This window comes from Oryzias latipes, chromosome 13 (genome assembly GCF_053564925.1).
Source record: "Oryzias latipes strain Hd-rR chromosome 13, Olatipes_Hd-rR_3.1".
Lineage (NCBI taxonomy): Eukaryota > Metazoa > Chordata > Actinopteri > Beloniformes > Adrianichthyidae > Oryzias > Oryzias latipes.
Window position 1 is genome coordinate 16,122,576 of NC_136249.1, and position 17,459 is coordinate 16,140,034.

At 42.2% G+C, this 17,459-nt stretch overlaps 1 long non-coding RNA gene and 1 other non-coding gene across 3 annotated transcripts in view; both read right to left on the reverse strand.

Moving 5' to 3' along the window:
• LOC105355476 (uncharacterized) overlaps nucleotides 1-14,744 on the reverse strand; it is a 24,935-nt gene extending 10,191 nt beyond the window's left edge. Inside the window, exons 1-4 of one of the 2 annotated variants that reach the window (XR_909873.4) lie at nucleotides 12,063-14,744; nucleotides 11,817-11,968; nucleotides 11,660-11,727; nucleotides 1,410-1,946 (exon numbers count right to left, since the gene is read on the reverse strand). This is a non-coding gene — a long non-coding RNA (uncharacterized LOC105355476). Of the gene's footprint in view, nucleotides 1-1,409; nucleotides 1,947-11,659; nucleotides 11,728-11,816 lie in introns of both variants that reach the window. The other variant, XR_013647099.1, reaches the window with a different exon arrangement.
• mir100-1 (microRNA mir-100-1) lies at nucleotides 10,490-10,589 on the reverse strand. Its single transcript, NR_107156.1, has one exon. It is a non-coding gene; the product is annotated as a microRNA mir-100-1 (primary transcript).
• Nucleotides 14,745-17,459: the final 2,715 nt, after the last annotated feature.

Genomic DNA, 17,459 nt, shown 5'->3' on the forward strand with positions numbered 1-17,459 from the left:
TTGGCACTTTAGTGCTGAATCTTTTGACATCATAACTCTTCAACCATTCTTCTTATGCTTCATGAAAACTGTTGCACATCGGTGCAAAGCCACTTTTTCTGCATCGGAATCAGCTGATTTCCCTTGGTTGCGTAAATATTCAAAGAGTTAACGGCATGTCAAAGAGCACATGTTATTTGGGTGTTTCCGACAACATCTCTGGAGCTTCAGTTCTAGTGTTTTGACTACCGTTACTCTGTAACCGTTTAGCTAATAACCGTAATTCCAGCTGAGAAAAGCGGCCTCGGACCGACATGCAACGCTTTATGTTACGTTGTTTGATTCAGGTTGGTTGAGTAAATGATAGGAGAGTCACAGAAGTTCAAGGCGGTGACATCTCCAATGTTGACATCCTTCCAACCGCCGTAACACTTCAACTGTTTTTGCAATTCACCTAAATAAGTTCAGAATCCACAGGATATCACGTTTTGCGGCGATATGCAACACTACGTTGGAAACTTGTTGTAAATCTGATATGCAAAGCCACTTTTCTCCACATCAGAATCAGCTGATTTGCAATCACATAAACAGTTCAAGAGTTGCGGGAAGTCAAAAAGCGTTTGTCCTTTAGGTCAGTGTAAAAGGGTTAAAACAAGTCTCTGTTTTGTCTTAATGTTGAGTCATGGCGTCTGGACTTAAAGTCCTCTTTCTTTAAAATGTTTCACCACTCATTCAAGTGGCTTATCAGTTGTCTTGTACTAAGACTGTGATTGGTGTACGGTAGTTCTTCAACGTCTTGAAAACTTTCAGGTTTTCTTGGAAATTGTGTTTTTATGTGGAGTGCTCTGTACATGACGCTCTAGTGTGAATTATTCCAACAGGAAAAAAAGGTCAGTGTGTGGATAGATCAGATTGATTTTCCCACAAAAACAATAAGAAACAGTTCAACCACATAATGAATGATTCACTTTCCATTCACTACTGATTTATCTGTCCCGTTTTGCTTTCTTTGAGCATTCACTAATTCGAAGCATTTGTGAACAATGGCCTGGAATCAGCAGTCAGCTGGCCAAGTCATACGTCAGTGAGACCCAGATCTGTCACGTTGTGGCCCACGCATCGCAGCAAACTGCAGCAGCGCGGCAAATCTGCAAGTACCTCTGGACCTGCACAGCCTTAAGACAGCCAGCTGACAGAGAAGTGTGTGTATGAGGACACTGAGACCAGGCAGCGGCGGCAGAAGGAGACATCACATGTGAGGTGACAGGGCGTCACGCCACCAGCATTTCACCTACCTCTTATTATTAGCTGTCACAGGAGCAGAGTTTCTAACTTTCAGCTCTATATTTCCTTCTTTAGTTATACACTTAAGAGCAGGAAAAATAACAGCAGAGGCTCACATTAAAAGAGTACATGAAGAAGAGCTTCACCTCAGTTTGTTGCTTTAGATCCACGACACATGAATCCATCCATATAGAGATTCTGCGACAAAGCTACACAAGAATCAAACTGGAACTTCTCAGAAATCTGTTGGTGCCAAGTCACAAAACTATGAACACCTCCCAGAGTGAGTCAACAGGGGGCAGTATTTTACTCCTCTAATCTGATGATTAAGTGGAGGTTTAGTGTGTGTCCACAACCTGTGCTGCTATTAGTGTGGAGATCCTCAAGGACAAACACACTGAAGCAGGAGGAACCAAAGGTAGAAGATGTTTGGTTTCTTTTGGATAAATGTGCAGAAAGACGTCTTCATTTTTATCATTTTTATCCCATCTGTGTTGTTCAAAGACCAGCATGTGTGGCCAAGCTGTCTAGAAGGATAACAGGACCATTGGTCCTTCGAGGTCCAATGTTTTTGTCCTCCAGGTCCTGTCCCGGTTCTTCTCCACCTGTCAGTGGTGGTTGTTGTGTCCAGGCAGGTGGTTTGGCCTTCAGGAATCTCTGGGCTCTCTGAAACTTCTGTAGACCTGAAACAAAAAGCAGTTATTTTAATATTATCAATAATGTTAATGGCTTGGATTTTCCTGCACTTTTAGAGCTGTTCAAAGCGCCTACATTGTGTCCATTATTCATTCAATCCTCATACATGCTTGGTGATGGTAAGCGACTAAAGTAGCCACAGCTAGCCTGGGGCAGACTGACAGAGGCGTGGCTGCCGGTCCCACTGGCAATCAGCGGGACATTCATATTTATATTCTAATCCATTTTGGATCTGTCAAATATCTTGACCTTTTTTCTAAAGTGCTAACTAGATATGGGTTCTTTTCCATCTTTTTTCCCACAAAAGAAATAATACCAGTTTGTTCAAATCAGCCGTGGTCTAGCCTGTGGGTCAGATGCAGCCCGTCATCCATTTCTTTCCAGCCCACAGCCTCATTGAAAAAAAGCATTAGCCTAAAAGCAGCATTATTTAGGAATCCACTGTGTCCCCCCCATTTTGGTTTATTTATATGAAACACATTTCAGACAACTCTTGCAGAAGAACATTTATTTCACAACATCTTTAGGATGACATTCACAATTTGATTCACAACTTCGTTTTGGCATAAGGCTCCGTTCAATTCCTTGAGACAATTATTTTTCCATACACTTTCGGGTAACAACCCCCGTAACGGAGCCCACAGGTGGAAGCCGGGGAGGAGGGAGGGGCAAAGAATGAGCGCTGAAGGTAAGAGAGAATGAACAATTGTACACCTGACTTAAATAGGACGCTAAGCAGGTGGGTTAATTAACAGACCCGCCCTAGGGGAGTAACCTGCAATTCTGCCGAGTGTCTGCCCGAAATGCGACGAGTCGCTTATTTCAGTCAGACAACTCTTGCAGAAGAACATTTATTTCACAACATCTTTAGGATGACATTCACAATTTGATTCACAACTTCGTTTTGGCATAAGGCTCCGTTCAATTCCTTGAGACAATTATTTTTCCATACACTTTCGGGTAACAACCCCCAACACCAAGATCATCCAGAAGAAGAAGAAAATGTGAATGTATAATGTATAATCAGTGTGTAAATAAGATGAGGTGTGTTTTCGGCAGCATTCCATTTTCACTTCATTTCATTTCATTTCATTTCATTTTCCAGTATGACTGCTATGTGTTTACCCGGCACCATTGACCGTTTGGCCGCTCCCTTCGAGAACCACTCTACGAAGGGAACATGCTATCTAGTGTATCTGCTATGTGTTTACCCGGCACCATTAACCGTTTGGCCGCTCCCTTCGAGAACCACTCTACGAAGGGAACATACTATCTAGTGTATCTGCTATGTGTTTACCCGGCACCATTGACCGTTTGGCCGCTCCCTTCGAGAACCACTCTACGAAGGGAACATGCTATCTAGTGTATCTGCTATGTGTTTACCCGGCACCATTGACCGTTTGGCCGCTCCCTTCGAGAACCACTCTACGAAGGGAACATGCTATCTAGTGTATCTGCTATGTGTTTACCCGGCACCATTGACCGTTTGGCCGCTCCCTTCGAGAACCACTCTACGAAGGGAACATTCTATCTAGTGTATCTGCTATGTGTTTACCTGGCACCATTGACCGTTTGGCCGCTCCCTTCGAGAACCACTCTACGAAGGGAACATGCTATCTAGTGTATCTGCTATGTGTTTACCCGGCACCATTGACCGTTTGGCCGCTCCCTTCGAGAACCACTCTACGAAGGGAACATGCTATCTAGTGTATCTGCTATGTGTTTACCCGGCACCATTGACCGTTTGGCCGCTCCCTTCGAGAACCACTCTACGAAGGGAACATGCTATCTAGTGTATCTGCTATGTGTTTACCCGGCACCATTGACCGTTGGGCCGCTCCCGTTCACCAGGGGAGCATACTATCTGAAGAGAGAGAGAGAAAAAGAAGACTGGAGGGGAGCCAACAAGATTACACAACCTGATTCAATTTAAACACCATGCATTTTATACTCATCATTCGCGGCTTCTACTTGAGGGAGGACTTCTCTTAAGATAATTATTTTCCTTACGCTTTAGGGTAACAAAAAACCCCCAACGCCAAGATCATCCAGAAGAAGAAAATGTGAATGTATAATCAGTGTGTAAATAAGATGAGGTGTGTTTTCGGCTGCATTCCATTTTCACTTCATTTCATTTCATTTTCCAGTATGACTGCTATGTGTTTACCCGGTACCATTGACCGTTGGGCCGCTTCCTTCGAGAACCACTCTACGAAGGGAACATGCTATCTAGTGTATCTGCTATGTGTTTACCCGGCACCACTGACCGTTTGGCCGATCCCTTCGAGAACCACTCTACGAAGGGAACATGCTATCTAGTGTATCTGCTATGTGTTTACCCGGCACCATTGACCGTTTGGCCGCTCCCTTCGAGAACCACTCTACGAAGGGAACATGCTATCTAGTGTATCTGCTATGTGTTTACCCCGGCACCATTGACCGTTGGGCCGCTCCCGTTCGAGAACCACTTTACGAAAGGAACATGCTATGTAGTGTATCTGCTATGTGTTTACCCCGGCACCATTGACCGTTGGGCCGCTCCCATTCACCAGGGGAGTATACTACCTCAAAGAGAGAGGGAAAGAAATGAAATGGGAGCCGACATAAGAAGTACTCCTACCTGATCTTAGAACGTAAAGCCCACGTCCGCAAAACGCTGTGCGGAACTATAATTCTAGCCGCCATGGACGACCCTAGGATGACACAAACTTACATCCAATACAATGCTCCCGATGACATCCTATGCCATGAATGAAACAACCCCATATTTGAAGCTGCCATCACATACTATGACGGGGTTAACGGCCATAAACATTTCATCTGGCATAATATTCACACAAGCTTAGTAAAATCCATTATTCTAAGCTGCCATCACACTATGACGGGCTCGACGCCATTATATACACATTATGCATGCTACTCACGCAGGCTTAATAACTTCCATTATTACGAACTCCAACGACAATACCACAACGAGCTTAACGGCCACAAAGTTTTCTCCCATTTGGCATACCAATTAAAATGATTGAATTGATACAACTTAGAGCAACCTAAATTTTGAGGCTTCCACCTGACAATAATTTTCTTTCAACATTTATAATCCAAGAATTTCACACTCATTCTGCAGCTGACGTAGATTGATTCAAGCCAGACGTGTCCTTGGAACGCAGAGGAGGTCCACCACCCCTTCACTTTCAGTGCAGCAATAGGTACGTTGAGCAGTCATCGTTGCAGCACCAGATCAGGGAATGCATGGGTGACATCATTTCCTGGAAACGGAGAAGCTGATCGGGGCGTGAGGGTTCGCAGGCTCAGGATGCGATGCATAGATAAAAAACAAAGCAGTATTAGTCTTGACAAGAATATATAAATAACCCAGAAACTGATCAGTTTCAAAATGATTGAGATAAATTAAATAACAGTGCTTTTAAAAACAAATCTGAGAAAGTGAAATTTAGTAGATAGTTAAGGTAAAGACCCATTGTGGATTTATCGCACCCTAGAAACCACCATAATTACAAATTCCAACAGTGAAATAATAGTGAAATATATGACCTGCACGAAATCTTAACACCAATTTTTTTATATATTCCAATGATAAAAGTAACCTTTGACAGTTTCAGAGGGACGCACCTTCAGGAGGCCATCGAGGAGTAGGAGTAGTAGATGGGAAGAGTAGCCAAGGAGATTTGTAGATGAGGAAGGTCAACATCCCACGTAGCAGAGGATTACAGCTCGGCTGGAGTTGATGCCTTGTATATGATATTAATGGTTCTCAAATTTTTTATTTAGCCAAGGGCGACTGGATACTGCAAAAGAGAACTTGAGAGCCATGAGGGATCATGGTTTTGATATTATTTTTGCTAGACTGAACCTTTAAGCATTCAGAGGCGGAGTATAACAAGCCTCCAAATGGGGATGCATCTAGCAGAGTGCCATCTGCTTAGAAAAGGCAGACCGAAGACTGACTTGTGGACACAAGATTTAACTCTTGAACTAAGCTTGAGAGCGCAAGTGATATATTTCCTATGGTCAGGGTAGAAGTTGCTCAAAGTGTTAATTAACCAAGTCAACCGATGACACAATACTATCATTCAATATTGAAACAGCCTTAATATAATCTCCAAGGATGAAATAACCGGACGACCCCTTAAGAACCATCAGAGCTGTAGATTCTGGCGGCCGGTCAAACACAAACCACTCTTCTTAAATCCTTTTCCCCCAAACCAGAAGGCGCAGACACAGGAGAACAAGTGGAGGAAGCCTGAAGACACAACAGTCATCACAAAACCACTCCAGGCATAGAGAGGGAAAGATCAAACGCAAAACACGAAAATCCAGAACAGGAACACGCGGCCCAGGATCGAACTACCCCCAGCCGAGAAAACAAGGCCGCGACGAGACCGACACACTCACTAATGCGGCCGACGCAAGTCCCTGAGGACAGGGCAGGACCCACTGGGGTACACAGAGCAGGGGAAAAACAGGCGGAGCAGAACGTGCGGGGGCAATGAATGAGGATCGCTGAGTGAATAAAATGAGCCATAGACGCTGCATAAGAGAGACCAATCATAAGGGAAAATGTCCATAGAGCAGAGACGGGTCCAAGAGACACTGATTCACATTCCAACTAACCAGCAGCTACAACAACGAAGAAAACAAACAGAAGAACCGCCATAATAATAAAGCCAGCATCAAATTAAAGACAATCAAGATTTACACACAGCTCCCAAAGAACAAAACAGCAATAGAAAACAAATGCTAAAAGCCACGATAAATTCAGCCAGCATGAGAAACCTGTCCAAACGAGGTCTGCCAGCCTTCACAACCACAGAAAGGACCCCACAACCCCTGAAAAAAAAAAAAATAAAACAACCGGACGACGCAGAACGACGCAGCCGAAAAAGAATCAGAAGTGCATCATAAAGGACCCGGAAAAAACTACAATTCCCAGGGTCCTTAGGGGCGTGACGTCACCGAAGTAAACAGGAAGTGAGACGCAGCCATAGAAAACTACACGGGAAAAGTACCGCATGACGCTCACCGTGGATAATTGGGGTGACCACGGCAGACGAGAAGACCCGACTACTCCTGATCGGGGGGCACGGACATCCCGAACATTGCAGAAAGCACACCCCCTGCAGATGCACGCGACCGCGGCGAAACGAACGCGCTGTGCGCCGTCAGCCGCCCGCGGATCGTCAGCCGCCCGCGGATCGGAGGAGAAATTAAGGAGAGCAGACGCGGCGAAACCAAAACCCCACATCAGAAAGATGGGGATCATCCTTCCCAAGGACGGGGGAACACGGCAAGACGCCGAAAGAGAAGGAGACCCGCGGGCTCGGAGACCGGCGAAGAATGAGCGCTGAAGGTAAGAGAGAATGAACAATTGTACACCTGACTTAAATAGGACGCTAAGCAGGTGGGTTAATTAACAGACCCGCCCTAGGGGAGTAACCTGCAATTCTGCCGAGTGTCTGCCCGAAATGCGACGAGTCGCTTATTTAAATACTTTTTAAATGACAAATTATTGGAATGCAAAGAATTGTGGTCTATATTCGCCACTCTAGAGAGCAAACACTAGTTTTTCACAGAGACTTCTGGGAAATTTCCTGGGCACTGGAAATGTATATTTGGACATCCTAAAAATACGGCAAACCGCCTGAATGGTGCACTAACAGGAGACTGGTGAGTGAATTGGGGCCCAGCTTTAGTGCTTTTGTTAGCAGCAATGCTAAAGACAAAGATTGTATTATTCCATTGACTTCTATAGAGAAATGAACAGCTATTACTCAGTCAAAGTAATCAATCTTGCCCTGTTACCTTTTTAAACATGTTCTTGATAATACACTTTTAATTTTTATGATATTTTTCTGTAGTTAAAGTTATTTAAGTTAGAAACTAACCAATCAGGTGCCTTAATAAAAGTAAGTGGAGAATGCTGGCCCCCATATCCAATGTTCAAAAAGTTTGATTAATAGTTTTCATGTAGCCCTCTTTGAAGTGGTAGGGCTGTGGCCTTACAACAAGCTGTTGCCATAGAAACATTGGCTCAGGCCGACTCAGACCAATCACTGCCTACTGACATTGTCTGGCTCAAACATGGTGGCGCCCATTTTGTGAAAAAATGGTGACGGAAATTACTTCACTTGGTTGGGGCCAGAAGTTTTTCTATGGATGATGTCACACTCACTCACTCCAGTTCTCTGATACAGTCAGTGACTGAAACACAGCCAGAATATTCTGGGGGGGAAAAAATAGTTATTTTTGCCATCTTTTATTTGGCACTTCTGAAAATATATCAACTACCATAATTTTACTGTAAATATGTTTGGAGTTTAACCCTTATTTATTTATTTTTATTTTATTTTTTTAACAGTACCAATGCTTCAAAATACAAACTAAGCAACATTTAAGCCACTATGAGTCTTTTTTTTTTTCTTTATGAACATATGGACTTCAACATGAAAGGCAGAGAAATTATAGCAAGACTTGTTTAGACTTTGTTTTTTAACATTACTGATTATAGTTCAAAGCTATTTGGTTGGAAAGCTGGCCCTTGAACATTTTGACCTTGCTAAAGAAGTTGGGACCTTCCTGAGTTTTTGACCTAATAGTGCAGGTTTAAAAAACGAATAACTTAAATTCAGTTTTTGAAAAGATTTGTTTAGTGACAGTGATACAAAATAATTTTTACATCAAACTGCTGAAAAAAATTGCCTTTTTTCTAAATATTTTGCAATATTTGCTGTATATTTGGCAGGTCTTTTTAACTTGTTAACAAAGTAAAACAAATTCACTTTTCCTACGTGGAATATGGAATTAATCCATTTACATTCATTTAATGTGAAACACTAACACTGTTTTCATATTTTCCGTGTGACGGTGAGAGAGCTGATTTAATGAAAAGCAGAGTTTTGCATGTGTAATGATGTTTTTTCAAACATTTACTTTTCTGAAATATTGTGCAGTTGTGAGAACCCTCAAGAGACGTAACTGCACAGAAATGTGGCCCTGCCTGCAGCTGCTCTGCAGTGTAACTGAACACTGGCTGTGTACAAGCATCAGACTGGTCTGATCTAGCAGGAAGGGGTGCCGGGCAAACCTCAGGAAAAGCTAGGAGGTTGTACAGTCATCTCCCGGGGTGTCATTCTCAACTATACAACCCACTACCTCATCCTGGGAGCAAGCAAAGCCACACATCAGTACCATGGGAGGGAACTGCTCATGTTCTGCTAAAGTTTCCGTCTGTTCCTCCACAGCAGCTCGGTCCCGACGAGGGAGATTCAGTAACGCAGTAACACCCAGCAGCTTAGAACTGCTTTCCTCTTACTGGATCTGGATCTGTAAATGATTTCTATACATGCTGCTTCTGCAGCCATCTTCTCATTGCCCACCTCACACTCTCCACACTTTCTGCTAAATCTTATCACAGACTTTATTCTAGGCCTAGTGAAGAACTTGAACACACATTAGCTGAAGATCTTTAGCATTTTGGAGGTTAGAGTCCACGACATTCAGAAACAGGTAGTTTGGGATGTGCACTATTTCCTTCAACCAGCAGCAAAGCTACTGATGATGGTCAGAAAACTCTTTGTGAAAGAAGAAGCGATGCATTCAGGAGAATAAAGGTTGACTTATTCTGTTAAAGACCCACTCTTATGTAAATTGTGCTTTTAACATGTTCTAGTAGCATTTTTCTGATGATAGAGGACAGTTATAAAGAGATTAAAGCTTAAAATTTAATTTCTGAGTATTTCGTTATTCAAATTGATGTAAATCAGGAGCAGACGAAAAACTTCATTTGAAAAAACTTGTATTTGTGACGTTGAAAATATGCTGGTCCAAAAGCTCTCTGCTCTGCTCCATTCTGTAGCATCCACTTGTAGATGGCTAGATCTATGTTTGTCTTTCTGTTTTCTTCATCTGAGCTGGTATCTGGCTCTGAACTGCATAGCTGGCTTCAATATTGATCGTCATTTTTATTGTACTGTTTGGGGATGTGAGGGGCTGTAAGCTAGCAGAAGAGCATGTAAACATAGCACTCAATTGTGGGTGACAGGAAGGATTGGTGGGTTGCTCTACGCCAACGGTCTCACCCACATCTCCCAGTTGAATTTCTATTGAATTACTGCCGTTCTGCAGAAACCATGTTCTAGAAAACCACAGCACAAGAATTTTTTTTGGTCTAAAAACAGCATAATCATAATTAAAAGACCACTGGAAACCCTTTCATAATAATTCCAAAGATGATCGGAGTGGGTCTTTAATGTGCCAATGTCTTCTAAAGAATTTTGATTTAAAAGAAAATGTGATTATTTTTAAGAAATGGTTAAAACATTTTTTAGTGTTTTATTCACTTAATCAGAAGTTTACTTGTTTTAGAATAAAAACAAAAAAGCTTCAGTGATCAGAGTTTGTACTTCAGCTACAGGCGAGGTCCAGCCAATCATTGCTATGGGTAATGAGGGTAGAGTCACTGCAGCTGCTGGGAGACTGGAGCAGCCCCAGCTGGTCGCCACTGCTGAGTCGCCGAAGCTGCACAGACGCAGACCTGTAGATGCAAGCTTGTGGTGTCAGATGACACAAGTTCGGATCTACGGGTTTGGGGCTGCAAGCAGGTTACCTCATGAATCCAAGAGCAGCAGGACAATTAAGAAAAAAAACACCTTCTATAGGTTCTGTCTCTCTTTGCGTTTGAACAAAAATCAATGGTATTTATATTTCTATTGTTCTGCAAAAATAATTATGTTTTAGCTTTATTACTTTCACATAAAAATAAAAAAATACTTTTATATAATATAATAATTCTTTTTTTTTTTACTTTTTTGTAAAAAAAACTTTGTTGTAGTTCTGACTTATTGTAAAAGCATCATTGTTGCAGATCTGCTTTAGTCAGAAAAAGCTGAAATTCTTTGTTCCAGCGGCTCGCGGCTCAGCTGGAAAAACAAAAAAAAAGAGAGCATTTTCCAAATGGAAATTTCACCAACCCTGTGGGTAAAGGTTCATATGTAAGAGTAAAAAAAAGATTTTGTTAAAATTTAAATGTGAAAACATGGAAATCAATTCAAAATAATCGAACAATCGAATGATTTTTTTTTAAAAAGCATCACAAAATGTTGATGTTGAGATTTGGTATTTATTTTGAAAAAAAAAATACTATGCCAAAAATGCATGCTAGTTTTTGCCTTAGTTCCATCAGAGAATATAAAGAAAAAGTAAAAACTCTGTTGGTTTGCAATCTGTTGCTTCTGCTTCAAGAGCAACAGACGAACCTACTTACAGAGGAGACACAATGTTCAGTTTTCAGACAGCAGAGACTCAACTCTTTTTATTTCTGCCTCCTACATTCAAGCGAGATCTTGAATGTTTAAGGCTGATGATGGGTTGCCTCAGACGTGTCAGAGGGTATTTGCCTGAGAGCTGAGAGGAACATAGTTTGGATGGGCAGAAAGGTCTCAAGGAGTCGACACCTCTGGAGCAGCATGTGTTTGAAAGGGTGGATGTGTGTGAGCAAGACTAACAAAAGCACAAACAGGCCATAGCCTGCATGGCTCTGCATGCAGCAGCGCCAGCAGCAACAACGCAGTACCAAAGTCTACCCAGCAACAGGACCAGCATGCTCAGCACCATGGGCATGGGGGAGGTGAGCTGGGGGGGAGGTACAGAAGAAGATGCAAGAGAAGAAAAAGGCACTTACTCGCATCTCACAGGGTCAAAGGAGGGCCCCCACTGACCAATGGGTAGAATTTCTCCACAGTCCACAGTCTGTTGCAGGAAAACAGCCAAAAGCCTTGACTGGACAAAGCAAAGCCGAGAAAAATTCAGGACGCCGCCGCCGCAGCAGCAGGACTCACCGGTCTGGCTTCATTTTTGCTTCCCATGTGTGTTTTTAACACTGAGCGGGGCTGAGTCTGGCAGAAGGTGTAGGCAGTCGAGTCCGCCCGGGACCGTCAAGGAGAAACAGAGCGCAAACATGCTAGTAATGAAACCAAATCAGCCCGAAAGTCTGCTCGGGGAGAGGAGAAAACAAGAAGAAAGAAAACGGAGAGAAAGAACAGCAAAACCTACTTTTCTTTGGTGTTTTTACAATGCAAGTTTACCTTGAAAAGCAGGAATCTTTTAGTATTTTCATACTTCAAGCTGCCCTATCAGCATGAGACGAGCAACATCTGTAACCCGGCCAAGAGCCCAGCTTAAAGAAAAAGACAAAACAGAAAATCTGGCTGGAATTTCCTCAATATTTTGTTAAAACTGTAAAAACTCCTAGTCTCTCCGACTCCCTCCTTCTCCATGCCGAATGAGGCAAAGTGAAAGGAGAAAGAAGAGCGCTGCAAATCCAGCGAAGGGAAAAGCACAGCCATGAAGCCGTCCTCCTGTCACCCCTGAACCTCTCCCCTTTCCTCCTCTCTCCTCCTCCTCCTCTCTTTCCCCCTCCGTCTTCCACTCAAAACACAAAAAGAGAACTGTTGAGTTCAGGTATGGTGGCTTTCATGCTTTGTTTCTCATTCCAAACTGCTCACTAATCTGCAGAAACACAAGCATGTTTCTAGAAAGCATCAAAAACCAATTCTGACATTTGGTTCGCCTCGGGTGCAAACCTGATTGGAGTCCTGCTCAGGTTGAGAGCGCCAGTACTGCCCCAAAGGCTAACACACACACCCACTTTCTCTGCGGAGCTACAGTAGCGGTGATCGAATAAAACACTTTCATTGCATATTCACAATATGCAAATCAAACTTTGCAAAATTTTTGATGTTGTTTATTTTTTTAGGGAAACACAGACACACTGCCGAGGCCGACTCTGGGTTGACATCATGAAATGGGCAGCACCCACGCGGAGCGCAAGCCGGTGACTCAGAGATCGTCCTACTTCCGGGTAGAAAAATGAACTGCGGAAATAAGTAATATTTCATTAAAAACATGTTCTTTAGTGTGCTAAAGGTAATATATGCTCATATTTATGGATATAGTTAACTCTGAAAGGCTTAAGAATAGCATGGAATAGGCCCTTTGAATCAACTAATTAAAATGTGTCACTTTAAATGAATATTTAAAGCTTGTTCTACATTGTATTTCATGTTACATACATCGAAATTGATGCTTGGCTGTAGAGATTACATGAAATTTAAGCCTTAGTTTCATGCACCTGTAGGGGTGGGGTTGATCGTACGGGTGCTGCTGGTTTTTGGGTTGACCGGGCCTGAACTTAAGGGGAGCACAAGTGTGTCTTGCAGTTCCCTTGAGGCTTGTACGGCCACCTCAAGGGGATGTCATGAAAATGGAACGTACCATTGTTGCGCAGGTAGTAAGTGTATCATGAATCATTCGTGAGGTTAATCAAAATTACATGCACTTATGACATGCAAGTGATGCTGTATATGGTGTTCTTACTATGCCACACTAGTCGTTAAAAAGGTGTGAGTACTAGCTTGAATGCTGCATGCACAGGGTGTGCACATGATATGTAACTGCCTTTATGATGCCTGTAGGATGTCCACACAAACTACACTGTCTAATTAGCTAATTTCTAACAGGCATGCTGCATGCTGGGAGCACGCACTTTTCACATGAACGCCACTGATGGTCTCCTTGAGAAATCCACAGGATTTGGAGGGTGAAAAATCTGTATGACATGTCTGCGTTTTACCTACTCCACCCTTACTTACTTATATGTGTCGTCTAAGTGTTCACTATGACCTGTCGTCTGTAACATTTAGGGGTCTACGACCTTGGCCTGGCTACCTGCGTTTCCTGTACAGGTTTGATCATTTTTTGCCTGCAAACAGCTCATATTCACTTTTAAGGGCAATTGGGACTAAGACTTTAAACTAGGGGTGTAGCTATTCAATTTGACAACGATTTGATTTGATTTCACAATTTGTGGTTGACAATATGATTCATAGTCAATATTGGTTTGAATGAACTGATTTACTGACCTAAAACCGATCCAGGACATCTTTAGCCAAAAATTCAACCAGTGTGACTCAGAGATAAATACCTGGATACTGAATGGTGCAGCTGAAGTTTTTCAGATTCCTTGTTTTTCTTGCAAGATAATAAAGTGTAAATTAAATATGTGTACAAACAAACAAGTAAACAAGAATTAATGTTAAATTCTTTCACGTTTTAGTTTCATAAAGTTCAACCCACTGCTGTTTTTTCACATAAAAATAATACAAAAGGAACATTATTAGAACATTCTAGCACACTGTATGGTCACACATGTCTTTGTAAAATTCAGTAGTTCCACACATTGGACTGGAATGATGGATTGATCATGTTTTGTTGCCGTCGCAATCCACTTGGCCATTTTTACATTTTAGTAAAACAAACCTACAGTTCCTCAATCCAAATGGTGTTTTCCAAAAAGGATTATGATAGTTTGACATGATTCTATACTGTTACAGGTCGATGCAATTTGATTAACAACTTCTCCTCTAACAAATCATTTTGGTTGGATCGTATGAATATAAACCGATTAATCAATTAATCTATTTAAATGTCACACCCCTACTTTAAACTGAGGCTCATGTAATTAACTCTCTGAAAGTGTTTGGTCTGTGGGTCGGTTTTAACAAAGGTAAAAGCACAGATAGCAGAGGTATGTCAATAGTAAAGGATGTGCAGGCAGGTACTTGCATTTAAACAGGGGTGGCCTATGTTACCTCTGACACTCCAGGGGCTAGGATTTTTTTCATGTTTTATTTCCTTTTTATATAAAGACCTTATAAACTGGTTTTAAACACACATTTTTCTCAAATTAATGCTGAAATTTAAATTTATTTAACCAATGCATTACAAAAATGACATTCGGTAAACTGTTTCAAAACAATAAAGTTCTAAGTATTTCATTTATTAATCTTAACTGCAGTAGTTCCTCTTCACAGTCAATTCTGTCTGTGTGTATTAAGCTGTCTGTAGTTATTTGTTTTCTGTTTGTTTGCATTTTTTTCATTTTCAAATAGTTCAAGAGAAACCCACTAAATGAGACATTTAACAAATCTTAGAATGTTGACGCATTTAGACACAGATGTGCAGATTACATGCAAAGAGATCACTTTCTCTGAAAGATGAGTGAAACCACCAAAATGCAAACAAAACCTCCAGCAGTTCAAGACTCAGAAATGTAACGTATCCATCTGTCTATCTGCAGAATCAGCTGAATTCCTTCCAGAGTTATGGGGTTGCTGGAGCCTATCCCAACTACTGTTAGGTGAAGACAGGGTTCACCCTGGACAGGTTACCAGTCTGTTGCAGCACCACACTCTTATACTTACACAGAATTTAGAATCATCAGTCAAGCATGAAGCATGTTTTTGAGGAAGCCGGAGTTCTCGGAGACATCCTACACATGCACGGGGAGAACATGCAAACCTCACACAGACATGTGCCATACAGGATTTGAGCAAGGACCTTCTTGCTGTAAGGCAAGGGCACTAGCCACCACGCCATGCAGCCCCACCAATGTATTAAAACTATAGAAATCCTAAACTCCCACAACGCGTAAGCAGATCAGTACGATTTTAACCATTAGGTGTCAAATGTTTGCAATCACCAACACAAACACAGTGTCAAGCACACTGTGTTTGAAAAGTGTTAAATAAATAAGAGCAAAGCTAAACATGGGAGTTTTCAGTAGAAAATGTACACTCCATCGACTATACGTGATAACTGGAGTGAGTGTGACGTCCGATAGAAAATGGTTTACTTCCGGCTCCAACAAAATTAAATTATTGCAGTCGCTTTCTTTCAAAATACTGACGCAACAGTGTTGGAGTCAGATGTTGTCGGTAAGCAGTGAACAACGCCAGGGGGGAGGGGTCACTCAGTCCAGATCTCATACACAGTCAATGGTGCAAATTCCACTCAATCCCGAGATTTGGTTGGTTGTTCCTGCTGACAGCAAATGACAGCCTGTTTAGGCCTCTGGCAGATTTCACAGACAACACAAACTAACTGAAATGTAATTGAATTAAAGCTATACCTTAATGGACAACACTGTCAGCTGATGAACTAATGTCAAGGAGAGAATAGACAAAACAATTTTTGTTTTTTAAATGAACAGCAATGTGATGTAAACACATTAAAAACAGCAAAATCTACTGTACTTTTTAAAATCAGTTTAGGCTGCACAGGTCAGGCTGTGATTGGCTGACTCCAGCACAGGTTGCAGCAGACAGGTAGCGCCCAGAAGGTTTCTCTGCAGGAACAATAACAAATGCACGCCGTGAACTCAATGTAGATCCATAATCTTGTTGTAATGAAATTTTATTGTGTCAAGCCTTAAGCCAGTGTCAAGGTTCATGAGATGTGTCGTCTGCTTGTAAAATCCCTTTAAATTGCTTTTCATACTGGAGTAAAAGTTGCACAGAGCCATTTAGTGGATTATGGGTTCTTACTTGAATGTACCTGATGAACCCTGGATTCAGTTTTACTGTCTCAGACATCGCTTTGAGCTCCTTCCTTTATCCTGCTTTAAATGAAGAAGTCATCATGGCACGATCAGTCCAGGCCGGTGGATCATCCGTTACTTCTCCAACAACGTCTGCTCATTTTCACATCCAGCCACCCCATGTTTGCATCATCCTAAACAAAGAATCCTTTTTCTTCCAAATTTCTGTGTTCTTTCAATCCCTTCTTCCTTCTCTTCTTCTCACATCTGATATTCTGCTCACGTTCAACTGCAGCAGCCCTCCTCCAATCGCTGGCATTATTCCACACCTCAGACCCCCCAGACACACTGTCTGCTCTCCCACAATGCACCTCTGCTTCAAAACTTTCCCAGACCCATTTGGCCTTCTCCCTCTTCAGACCCTTTTGTGTTTGTCTTTCTCGGTGCAGCTCTTTGTCTGTTTTTTTTGTCTTTCCAAAATCACATTTATTTTCTTTAACTTTAAACCTTTAAAGCTTGCCTAGTTGTCTTCTAATCCCCCCAATGTCATTTTAAAATAAAACTTCATCACTGCAACCAATGAGTTATTGCTAGAGACACTACGCTAGCCTGTTCCCATTGTCCAAGATAGGCAAAGTGCGACACCATATTAGAAAGGTCAGTAAAAAATGAGATACGGCTTAGCAGATACAGTAAAATAACCATAAAATGTTTAATTTTGGTCTGATTTTAAAAAGAATTATTTTTTACTATTACAAAAATAAGACCCTGGCTCCTCGGCCCGTGTTTATAAATGGGTCCGGTGGATAGCGACACCGGGGGGCATTCGCCTTAAAGCACGCGGCCGGTCAAGAAGCCCCGCCGTGGGGCAAACACACAAGTGGATCCCGCCCACCCTACTGTATATCACCCATGCGACACCGGGCAGGCAGTTTTCTGTACGCCACTTGTCCCTGTCGGCCCGCTGGACGGGGAATCGGCACTGGGTTGTTCTCTCTTCGCTAGCAGCTACTGAGTAAATCCTGGTTAGTTTCTTTTCCACCACTTTATTGCTCCGTAATATGCTTAAATCCAGATCTGATCTGTTGCTTAAATCCAGCAGATC